The sequence below is a fragment of the Phyllostomus discolor genome, chromosome 2, assembly GCF_004126475.2.
Source record: "Phyllostomus discolor isolate MPI-MPIP mPhyDis1 chromosome 2, mPhyDis1.pri.v3, whole genome shotgun sequence".
NCBI classification, from domain to species: Eukaryota; Metazoa; Chordata; class Mammalia; order Chiroptera; family Phyllostomidae; genus Phyllostomus; species Phyllostomus discolor.
The window spans coordinates 116,982,742-116,995,587 of record NC_040904.2 but is presented as its reverse complement, the minus strand read 5'-3'; positions in this window follow the sequence as shown (position 1 = coordinate 116,995,587).

Below are 12,846 nucleotides of genomic sequence, written 5' to 3'. Positions count from 1 at the left end.
GAAAGCTGTCCCTCAGCTCTCACCTCGATGCTAGACACTTCACTTCCTCTCTGTATGCCACTGCTACCATAGTGTGGAGCTCAGAGGAAATGAGTCTGAGTAAGTCCATGTGTGTGTTCTTTAACAGGAACTGCTTGGGATTCTAGAAGTTTCTTCCACTGACTCAGTCCCTGCTGGATCTTGCAGGCAGAAGTTATGGGGACTGATCTTCCTGGCACTGGAACCCTGGACTGAGCAGCCTGGTGTGGGGCTGGGACTCCTCACTCCCAAGATATCCCTTCCAAATTTTTATTCACAACACATGGGTGTGGCACAAGCCAATTCCATGTCTCTAGCCATCCAATCAGAGTGGATGGATGTGGTTTCTTTAATTCCATAGTTATCGGACTTCTATTGAACTCGATTTCCAACAATTCTGAGTGATCATTGTTCTATAATGTAGTTGTAATTTGATATGATTGTGCGAGGAGGTGAGGCATGTTACTTATGCCACCACCTTGACTGGAAATCTGTCTAATTTATCTTTCTGTCTTCTTTTCTTCTCATCTTCTGAATTGAGCCTTCCTGGCTGAGCCCCAGGCACAGGGACCATTTTAGCCCCTTCCTGGTAGACCACAGAAAGGCAGCCCTCTAATGGCTGAAGTACAAATCCATCTGGTCTTGGGGCTGCCAGCAAAACACATGGAGCAGGCCTGGTGCTAGGATAAGTGGGGTGGGGTGGGGGGAGCCAAGCAGCAGTGTCCTAGAGGGGCTCACATATGAGGGGTGCTGGCTTGAGTAGGACCCCCAGTTGGACCCCTGATATTGTAAAGCCCCAGGCCAGGAATAAGAGTTGTTTCTGAGGCTGCAGAACACAGAGACCAGGGAATGGAGACAAATGTAAAATGGGACTCTCCAGGGCCCTGCAGCCTGGCGAAGTTCTGAGAGGACACCATGTGGCTCCCATTCCTCTCCCCTCATCTTGCAGGGGTGCTGCTGGCTGTTGGCTTGGCAACTGCACTGCTGATGGGCCTGGGCCTGATGCTGAGACCCTCATTGGCCCAGACCTTCCCCTTGAGGGCTCAGAGACCTCAATGGAGGGTCCTCAGAGAGCCCCATGTGCCCACTGCATGTGCATGCCTCAGGGATAGGTGAGTCCCCTTCTGCCTCTCACACCTCTCTCCCTGCCCCAGCCATGAGCCCAGTGTGGCCCTGTGAATAAGGGAAAGGGTGTCTTCCTGAGCTGATCTGGGCTTGTTGCTGGCACTCGGGGTCACACTAGCCCTGTGCTGCCTATGCACTGAGGCTGGTGCTTCTTTCCAGCCCTCCATTCCATGAAGGCCAGTGTCCTCAGGGCTCTGAAGGAGCTGATTCCCAGGATAGAGCCATTACCCAGGGCACAGGTACCATACTTGGGTGAAGTACATCTCTTCTCTGTTCACTTGCTCTGTACCCCCTTCCTACCCAGATACATGTTCTGGGCAACATACTGTATTTCTATAGTACTGACAGTTTGTGGGATACTCATGTTGTCCATGTGGTTCTTCCAATGACACCTACAGTTGGGTGTTTCCTGGTATGCACTGCTCCATTTCATAGACAAAGAAACTGAGGCTCAGGGAATGTGAATGACTTGCCCAGGGTCCCAAGGTGGTCAGGGCTGAAGAGAGGGTGCTACTGGGTTTGAGGCAAGAGCTCTCTGAGCCTACTGTGCTGGTCAGGAGTTCTTAGGGACCCAAGGGCTACCAAGTTCTGGCTAGGTCCTCACTTACCATGGGACAGAAATGAGGACTGTCCACAGGGTTCTTTTGTGGGATCACTCACCTGCCCTGTTAGTTCCTCTTCACACCTGGAGAACCAGGAACCCAAACCTCCCCACCCCCGTGGCCCCAGCACCCACTGTGAGCAGAAAGTGTGTGCAGAGGGGCATGGAGAGGAAGCCTTGTGGTGGGGAGACCCTTCACTTGCTGGGGAGGAACAGCTGGGCTGCCTCCCTTTGGGCAATGTCAGATGAAGGGGCAGAAGAAGAGGACTCAGTAATTCTCACTGGCCTAAGGTCACACAGCTTAATAGTAGCCTCTACTGTTGTTGTTTTTTTAAGGAAGAAAATTAATTTTATCAGGTTCCTACTGTATGCCAAGTAAATATTCTTAACTGCAGAGCAGTGGGGATCCCAAGAAGTAAGCTGAATGGGCCGGGGCCCGGAAGAGTTCAGGTGGTCATGAGCATGGTCATGGGGTCAAACTAGCACTGGAGTCTTGCTAGCTGTATGAACCTGAACACAGGCCTTCTCTCTCTCTCTCTCTCTCTCACACACACACACACACACACACACACACACACACACACCCCGTCCAGGGTGGGCCTTGCTCTGTCTTGGCATGGGGTGTAGAGGCCAGTCATTGCTTTCCTGGTGAAAGCTCTGAACAGGGAGGGCAGGGCCTTCCTGGGAGACAGAGACTGACTGAGTTCAGACAAGTCCACTCTTCCCACTATGTGTCACTCTGGTGGGTGATCAGCAGGGTAGACTGTGCTGAGCGTGTGCAGTGAGGAGACAGGTAGGAGCTACAAAGAATCAGTGATGGATATCAGCACTTTAATCCCCCCAAATAGCCTCTGTTCAGACCCAGGGGCTGGGGACCCATTTCTGGGAGTCCCCACAAGAGGAGGTGGTCCAGGTAGGCCTCCCCTGGGGTGCTGAGACAGGCTTCTTTTTGTTAGAGGACTGGTCCTTTAGGACAAGGTGAAGAGCCCCTTCACTGTGGGGCATGTGACAGCACAGTTGGAGGGGAGAATACTGATGGTGTGCAAGGTCCCTTTTCTTCTTCTGAAAAGTTGTCCTTCCACCCACCTGACTGGCTGGGAGCTCAGGAGACACACCCCACCCTGGCCACAGAGGACAGAAATGCAAAGCAGACTATGCATGGGCGGGCACCCTAGGTGTTGCTCAGAATGAGCCTCATCACTTTGCCAGCACTAATGGGGCTCCCCACATGCACTCACCTGGCCTAGAAAAGGGTGGTGTGGAGGTTGCCGTGGACGCCCACTTAGTCTCACATTTGTTCTAGCAGGGCATGCCCTGCTAAACACAGGCCAGCAGGAAGGCTTACTCCCTTCCTTCCTTCTTCCTCAAGACCCGGCTCCCCAGGGGATGGGCTTCCTTACCTCCTAGGTCCTACCAGCAGAGCAGAGTTTGAGGAAGAAGGAGTTCAAGGGGTGTAAGACCTGATTCGAAGTTACCTGCTCTCCTGGTGCCAGTCTGGGCCACACTCCAGCCTGAAGGAGCCACACCCCCTCCAGCCAAACATGCACCTAGTGAATGCCTGCTGTGTATGAGTCTAGTGGGGAGTAGTGTGGAATACCCCTCAGAGAAGCTCATGGGGGTGGGGCAGGAGTCTATAAAGCAGTGGGGACAGTCTGGTGAGAGCTGCCACTGGAAATGCAAGACAGTTATGACAACATGGGGACAGTGAAACAAATTTAGGTGGAAGGAAGAGATAGAGGTCAGACTCAGCCTGGAGGACCCAGCAAACAGACACCTCAGGTGGCTGACAGACGATCAAGACAGGGAGACCCCCCTCAGCAAGGCAGAGTGAGGCCAGGACCTAGGACAGAGCAGTCAGAGGCTGCAGGACCCCACTCGTCACACCACAGAGGAGGATCTCTGTGCAGCCACTGCCACCTCCTCCCCTGTGCCCACCAAGCCTGACCCCACTTTCTTCTCCAATGCCACCTCTACCCCTGAGTGTCCTGAGCATGCCTACTCCTGCAGGCAGCACCTCCATCCCATAGAGCTCACACCCCGGCCCAGGGCCCTGCTCATCCCACAGTCTCTCTCCAAGGCCTCTCTCGCAGGGAGGCTGCTCCCTACTGGGACCTTGGGGGACTTCAGCATCCGAACGCTCTATGACAAGCTTGAGGACCAGAGTCTACATGTGGTGGCCCAGCTCAGCAAGCACAGGAGTGATGCCCTGGCCTTCTACAGCAGAGCCAGTCAGCAGCTCTGGGGGCTCAAGGTGAGACAACCAAGCCACTGTCATCCCTACTGTCCCAGGGGACAGCCACACCCCCTTCAGGAGTTTGCCTGGACCAAGAAGGACACTTGTAACTAAATGAGTGACACAGCTCTGGCTCTTCCAGGACCTTTTGCAGGGCCTCAGCACCTCTGAGACTGGGGCCAAAGCCTCCACCAGGACAGACATCAGCCAGTGTGAAGAATCGTGGGGCCACACCACAGCTTCTCCCAGGGAGCACTGGCAGCTTCCTCCAGGTGTGAGGCAGGTGCAGGGGTGGGGCCATGCAGGCAGATGGAAAGTTATTATATTAACTCTTTTTTTATTGTGCTATTACAGTTGTCCCGCTCTACCCCCATTGCCCTCTCCTGCCCTGCTAACACCCCACTCCCACAGTCAATCCCCACCCTACTGTCTAGGTCCATGGGTCATTTATACCTGTTTGTTGATTAAAGCCTTCCCCTACTTTCCTCTCTTATCCCCCTTCCACCTCCCCTCTGGTCACTGTTCGTCTCTTCCTTGTTTTGATGCCTCTGGTTCTATCTTGCTTGTTTGTTTGTTTTGTTAATTAGGTTCCTCTTATAGGTGAGATCATATGGTACTTGTCTTTCACCACCTGGCTTATTTCACTTAGCATAATGCTCTCCAGTTCCATCCATGCTGTTGCTAAAGGTAGGAGTGACTTCCTTCTTTCTTTCTGCTGTGTAGTATTCCATTGTGTAAATGTACCACAGTTTTTTAAAAATATATTTTATTGATTATACTATTACAGTTGTCCCATTTTCTCCCTTTATTCCTTTCCACCCTGCACACCCCCTCCCATCTGCATTCTCCCTACCCTTACCTTAGTTCATGTCAATGGGTCGTGCATATAAATTCTTTGGCTTCTACATTTCCTATACTATTCTTAACCTCCCCCTGCTTATTTTGTACCTATCATTTATGCCACTTATTCCCTGTACCTCTTCTCCCATTCTCCCCCTTCCCCTCCCCTGCTGATAACCCTCCATGTGATCTCCATTTCTGTGATTCTATTCCTATTCTGGTTGTTCGCTTACTTCATTTTTATTTTTTAGGTTCAGTTGTTGATAGTTGTGAGTTGTTTTGTTTTGTTTTTTTTTTTTTTTTGTCATTTCACTGCTCATATTTTTTATCTTCTTCTTTTTCTTTGATAAGTCCCTTTAACATTTCATATAATAAGGGCTTGGTGATAATGAGCTCCTTTAACTTGACCTTATCTGGGAAGCACTTTATCTGCCCTTCCATTCTAAATGATAGCTTTGCTGGATAGAGTCATCTTGGATGGAGGTCCTTGCCTTTCATGACTTGGAATACTTCTTCCCAGCCCCTTCTTGCCTGCAAGGTCTCTTTTGAGAAATGAGCTGACAGTCTTATGGGAACTCCTTTGTAGGTAACTATCTCCTTTCCTCTTGCTGCTTTTAAGATTCTCTCCTCTTTAATCTTGACTAATGTAATTATGATGTGCCTTGGTGTGTTTCTCCTTTGGTCCTACTTCTTTGGGACTCTGTGAGCTTCCTGGACTTCCTGAAAGTCTATTTCCTTTGCCAGATTGGAGAGTTCCCCTTCATTATGTGTTCAGATAAGTTTTCAATTTCTTGCTGCTCTTCCTCTTCTCTTTCTGGCACCCCTACAATTCAGATGTTGGAACATTTAAAGATGTCCTGGAGGTTCTTAAGCCTCTCCTCATTTTTTTTGAATTCTTATTTCTTCATTCTGTTCTGGTTGAATATTTCCTTCTTCTTTCTGGTCCACACCATTGATCCGAGTCCTGATTTCCTTCCCATTACTCTTGGTTCCCTTACATTTTCCTTTATTTCACTTTTCATAGCTTTCACTTCTTTCTCTATTTTGCAACCATATTCAACCATTTCTGTGAGCATCCCGATTACCAATGTTTTGAACTATGCATCTAATATGTTGGCCATCTCTTTGTCACCTAGTTGTATTTTTTCTGGAGCTTTGATCTGTTCTTTCACTTGGGATTTTTTTTTTTTTGTCTTGGTGCACCTGTTACATAGAAAGGGGCAGAGCCTTAGGTATTTGGCAGGGCAGGGAAACCCAGTTCTCTGTGTTGTGGCACTATCTGTGAGGGATGGGTTGGAGAGGGAACAATGGCACTTGTTTAGTTCTCTTCCAGCTTTAAGTCACTTCCACCACTACCCACAAGCATATTGGGCCCCTCTGGTGCTGATTCCTGGGTGGGTGGTTTTGTGTCTGTCCTAGGACCCTGTGGGTCTCTCCAACAAACTCTCCTGTGAGGCTGGGAGTTTCTCCTGCCACCGCAACCCCCACAGGTTTTTTTAGTCAGATGTTTTGAAGCTTTATTTCACTGGTCTGTTTCACTCCCCAGTTGTTCCTCCCAGCTTATCCTCATGCAAATGTGGGACCACCCAGTCTGCCAGCTGCTGCCTTGCCTCAAGTCCTCTGCCACCCAGTCTGCCAGCTGCTGTCTTGCCTCAAGTCCTCTGGCTGCCCATCTCTGCCCCTCCTACTGGTCTGGATGACTGTTTCTTCTTTAACTCCTTGGTTGCTGGACTTCTATACAGTTTGATTTTCTGTCAGTTCTGGTTGTTTTTTGTTTTTAAATTTGTTGTTGCTCTTATTTTGGTTGTGGGAGGTGGCACAGTGTATCTACCTACACCTCCATCTTGGCTGGAAGTCCTGTACTACATATTTTTAATCCACTCACTTAAGCTGTTTCCATCACTTGGCTATTGTAATTAACACAGTTATCAACATGGGTGCATAGGTTCTTTTGAATTGATATTTCAGGGTTCTCAGAGTATAACCCCAGCATTGTAATTGCTATGTCAAAAGGCATTCCATTTTTAGTTTTCTGAGGAAATTCCGAACTGTTTTCCACAGTGGCTGCACCAGTCTACATTCCCACCAACAATGTACTAGGGTTCGCTTTTCTCCACAACCTTGCCAGCACTTGTTGTTTGTTGATTTGTCTGTGATAGCCATTCTGACCAGTGTGTGGTGATATCTCATTGTGGTTTTAATTTGCATCTCTCTGATGGCTAGTGATGTTGAGCATACTTTCATATTGTCTCTGGGCCATCTGTATGTCCTCCTTGGAGAAGTGTCTGTTCAAGTCCTTTGCCCATTTTTTAACTGGATTGTTTGTCTTCCTGGTGTTTAGTTGTATGAGTTCTTTATATATTTTGGAGATCAAACCCTTGTTCAAGGTACCATTGGCAAATATATTTTCCCATATGGTTGGTTCCCTTTTCATTTTGCTGATGTTTTCTTTAGCCATGCAGAGGCTTTTCAATTTGATGTAGTCCCATTTGGTTATTCTTTCCTTTATATCCTTGCTCTAGGGGACATATTGGTGAAAATATTGCTGCATAGGGTATCTGAGATTTTACTGCCTGTTTTCCTTTAGGACTTTTATGGTGTCATGGCTTATGTTTAAGTCTTTTTATCCATTTTGTGTTTATTCTGGCGTATGATGTAAGCCGGTGATCTAGTTTCACTTTTTTGCATATACCTATCCAGTACTCCCGATACTGTTTGTTGAAAAGGCTATTTTACTCTCTTTTGCTCCTGCCCTATATGTCAAATATTAATTGACCACAGTGACATAGTTTTACTTCTGGGGTCTCTATTTTGTTCTATTGATCCATGTATCTGTTCTTATGCCAGTACCAGACTGTTTTGATTACAGTGACCTTGTAATATAGTTTGATATCAGGTATTGTGATCCCTTCTACTTTGTACCAATGAACTACTCAACCCAATAAATGAATTTGACAAAAACAGCAGATACAAAGCTAATATTCAGAAATCAAAGGCATTTTTGTATACCAACAATGAAACATCAGAAAGAGAAACTAGGGGGGAAATCCCATTTACTGTAGCAACAAGAAAAATAAAGTCCCTAGGAATAAACTTAACCAAGGAGGTTAAAGACATATACTTGGAAAACTATAGGACACTGAAGAAAGAAATTAAGGAAGGTACAAATAAGTGGAAGCATAGACCCTGTTCATAGACTTAAAGAATTAATATCATTAAAATGTCCATATTGCCCAATGCAATCTATAGATTCAATGCAATCCCTGTTAAAATACCAATGACATACTTCAGATTTAGAACAAATATTTCAAAAATTTATATGGAACCAAAAATGACCCTCAATAGCCTCAGCATTATATTAACTCTAACTCTACTGAACACCTATATTGCATCTGAGGATTATCTTCTCACTTGGTGCTTAATGCCCCATGCTGTAACATCAGTCCTCATCACTCATGGTCCTGGGCCCAGGCAGGGATACTGTTTGCCAGGAGGAGGGGGAGCCTCATTTAATGAGTGGTAGAACAAGGTCCTACCTCAGCTCTCTGCCTGGCACATCCATCACCATGTTTTAAGGCTGGTCATGTGTGGGATGTGAGTGACCAGGACCCTAGGGATGTTGAGTTTCCCTACTTTATATCTTTTGTTTTGTTTGTCTAAATGGCTCCATACAAAAGTTCTTAGGTATAGAAGGGTCTACAAATGGGAATCAAAGTCTATCCTGGAGTTACTGCCTAGAGGAAAGAGAGACATGGAAGTGGGTTTTAGAATGGGAGGCACAGATAGAATGAAGGACAGTAGGCACACAAGCTTCAAAACTGGGGAGCAGTGAATGGATATGAGCCAGGCATCTGTGGTCAAAGGACATGAATGTATCAGTGGTCATTTCATGTTTTCCTTCCCAGGTTGCATTCCCAGTGTCTTTCCCCTGGGCTTTCAGCTGGAGCTTGATGGAGTGATTTTGGCCCTGGCATCTGCACTTTCTCATGCATGCGAGCCACCAGCTGGGGCCAGCAGCAAGGTGAAATGCCCTCAGGCAACAGAGCCCACCTCTGTTGCATGTATAAGGCAGCTCCATTTGAACCATAGGGATTCATGGGGATTCATTAGGCACACAGGCACATGTGCATGTACCTACAGCCACACATATGCACATACTCCCACACATGTACATGTTGCACACATATGATATATTACATACTCAGGCCACACACACGCATTCATATATGCTTGTGTGCACATATAGGTACTCACAGGTTCTTAACCATACCTGCACACACTTACACTCACACACACATGTACATAACATCACATAGTCACATATTACACACACACTCACATACACCCAAGTCTCTGAAGGTGGCTCTGCACTCTGGTCACAAACCCAGGTGCACAGCCTATGCTCAAAAGTTAGCCCCCAGTTTCCACTCTCAGCCACCTCCAAGAGGTAGGGAAGACAACCTCCCCAGTGCACGTGTGATCTGGGCCCTCACATGAAGCTCAGGGAAGCACCAGGCATGGGTCCTGCCCTGAGAGCAGCATTTCAAAGAGAAGGTGGACATAAGGGGCCTCTGTTCAGCATCCCCCTATTGTGCAATAGGGCAGAATCCGTGGCCGTGGCAGGTGTCCTCTAGAGGCCTGGAAGCATTAAAAGGGAGACCACAACCCACATTGGGTCTTAATTGCTACTAGGCATATGCTTGGGGCCCTCCAGGGAACCAGGCAATCAGGCACCAGGCCACACAGAGACAGGGGCTCCCAATTCAGATCAGTGCATGTGCCCAGGCTGATTTAGCAACACTGGCCTGGTCCACCACTGTCCTTTCTTGGGCCCAGAACTGAAGGAAAGTTAAGGGAATATCTGTTCTTCCAAGGTCTCTGGTCAGATTAATGAACAGCCTGTCTCCACCTGTCAACAAGACCCTCAACTGGTGAATGATGTGCACCTGAAGCCACTGTCCCTGACTTCAGATGAGGAACACCAAAATGCAAGGTGGGGACTGACATTGTGTTGGGGTTTATACACAGCAGCTGTGTTCTTAGGGTTGGCTCTTAGCTCCCTGGCACTGCCAATCTTATTTCTCATAACCAGAATTTGATTTAAAGCCTTAACCCACTCAAATCCAGCTTCAAGTTTCTAGGGCTTCCTGCCTGCGGTAACTGTCATGGCCACTCTGGTTTGCTGAGGAGCTCACTGATTTGTGTCAGTCATCAGAATGCATGTCATATACTGGTGTTATTCCCAGCTGTTGGCATGAGGCCACAACTACTCTGGCTGACCCCAGACTTTATACTTCTACCCACCTTCTAATTCTCCCTCCTTGAATGTACTTTTTCTTCTGGAGGGGGGTAGCCACATGGTCTATTTCTTCTTCCCCCAAGTCAGCCTGAGGCTGAGGTGGGCTTGTTTGCTTATGTTGACTTGATTTCTGTCCATGTGTTACATGCTGGTCTCAGCTCATCAATAACCAATGTTGTGGCTGGACCAGCTTTTGTGGTTCTTATTAAGACTCCAAGACACCTTCAGCAATAAGCATCAGAACACTTTGAAAAGATACAAGTGTAGCCCTGGCTGGGTATCTCTGTTGTTTAGAGTGTCATCCTGATATAACAAGATTGTGGGTTTGATCCCCAAGCATGGCACTTACAAGAATTAACCAATGAATATACAAATAAGTGGAACAATAGATTGATGTTTTTGTCTCTCTTTCTCTCTCTCAGAATCAATCAATTAAAAAGATACAGGTATATTACTTATAAGATCTAAAAATTAGATCTTATGGGGCCACACAATGATGTCTCGGGCAGTCCTTCCTTCCAGAAACATCTCTCCTATTGGTTTTCTTACTTAAGGTACCAAGAAAGTATACCCAAATAATCCAAGTCTCCTAAAGGCAAGGGAATCTAAACTCTCCTGCTAAATTCCTGGGGCCTGGAGGGTCAAGATGGAAGGAAGGATAACACAGGGAATGGTGGGTTTGGAATCCAGAGATCTGGATCTGGCCTGGACTCTGCCCTGAACATTGTAAATTTTAGCAAACACTTTTTAGCCAGTAGCATGAGCTACAACCTGAGGATGCTTACTGCTGCCTTTGATGCCAGGCTGAGGAGTCTAAAAGAACCAATGATTATAATAAAAGCTCTAGAGCAGGGGTGTCAAACTCATTTTCACTGGGGGCTATATCAGCCTCACAGTTGCCCTCAAAGGGCTGAATGTAATTTCAACTCCTTAACAGTTAAGGAGTAGTTACATTTATACAGTTCTAAAATTATTTTGACCCTTTGAAGGCAACCACGAGGCTGATGTGGCCCCTGGTGAAAATTAGTTTGACACCCCTGCTCTGAGGCTTGAACAAGGCTGTAAGGATCAGGAAAGTCTTGGTGAAGTGGTATAATTTGAGGAAGGCTTTACAATAAGTGTTGGGTGCTAACCAGTGAGGTGTTGGGAAGGGTATTCAGTGTCAGAGGGGAACAGCATTAGTGGAAACATGGAGCTAAGGCTCAGGAACTGAGGCTAGTCCTAGGAACCCCAATGCTCCAGAAGATATCCAGCCCTCTCATTCAAGGTGCAGAAATGAGATCCAGAATTGAGTTGCCCAAGGGGCATCTGAACAGTACAGCAATGTATTTCCTAGGGGCTCAACAGGAAGCAAATGGGACATTCTAGATTGAAATTTGAGGAGGGTATATAAGAGACAACATATAAAGATGTGTAACCATGAAGGTTAACCTGGAGGACAGAGAGCACTGGAGAAGTACCATATGGAGAGGCCCTAATGGGTGCAGCCTTCTGCAGGGACACAGCCAGCCTGATGTAGGAAAGGAAAAATTCCTTTTCTTCTACCTATCTGTGGCAGCTCCCTGTGATTGACAAAGACTGATCATAAGAGAAAAACTGTCAGAACCTAGAGTCTCTGGGACGAGGTTCTCAGAGGGGTGATTAGAATGGGGGTCACAGAGCATCTTCACAAAAGAATACATTTTTGGAGAAGTAACAAGATGAAAGAAAAGGACTGAGTTTCTATGGTAGCAAATTGTGAGAAGGCAAATTATGGGGAATCAATGGTTGATGAGGGCTAGTTTTAGCCAGGTTTTTATGTAAATTCTCTGTTGGTATCTGGGCTGACAAGGATCTAGTGTCACATCAGGTGATTATGTCCTGCTTTCAGGCAAATGGGGAAGAGCAGAGAGGTGTTCTTGTATCAACTTCTCATTGCTTTTAGCTCAAAACCATCGATGTGCCATATTTGGGGTGGTAGGGAAGCTATGTGGCTGGTTAATCTAGCTTCAGGGAATCTGAGAGTTTGTCAGTGTTCCAGTTACATGACTATCTCATCCTTCTCTAATCTCAGGTACCCGAGAAAGGCGTTAGAAATGGCCAATGTCTTTTTCATTCTGTTTATGGGGTTTTGGGATTTTCTACTAAAGGGTCTTTCCTCTTATTCCCAGCCCCCAGCAGGACCAGCGACCTGGAAAGTACCCCCAGAATGACAGCAAAGGAGGAGCCATGAGCTCAGGCTCCAGACATGGGCATGTGCATGGAGGCTTTCCTGAGCTGCAGGTAGGAAAGGGCCAGTTTGAGGCCAAAGCCCTCTTCACAGCAGAAGCCCTGGGCCACCTGTTCTCATTGTGGCCTCTGAGGATGCTGTGCAATATTTGGAGGGCAGGTCAGAGCCTGTGGAGGTTTAAAAGAATCTCCAAAACAATGGGAGAAAACTCCAAAGTAAAGTATCAACAGATATGATTCTGTAATAACACAAAACAGGATTTTCTGGGTCAGAAATTTACCCCAACAGATACTTTTGCTCTATTAGAAAAATGTGTAAACAGCTTTAAGAGAAAGGAAATACAAACTGGTAAAATTATATGAAAAACAGCCAAAGAAGCAAAGAAATGTTAATTAAACTAAATGCCTTTTTATTCTACTTAAAACATTTAACTAAAGCCCTAAGTAATTGTGAGGATTAAAGAGGTTAACAATTCCATATCCACCTGACTGAAGGTAAAAGTTAAAATCTTTCTGGAGAGC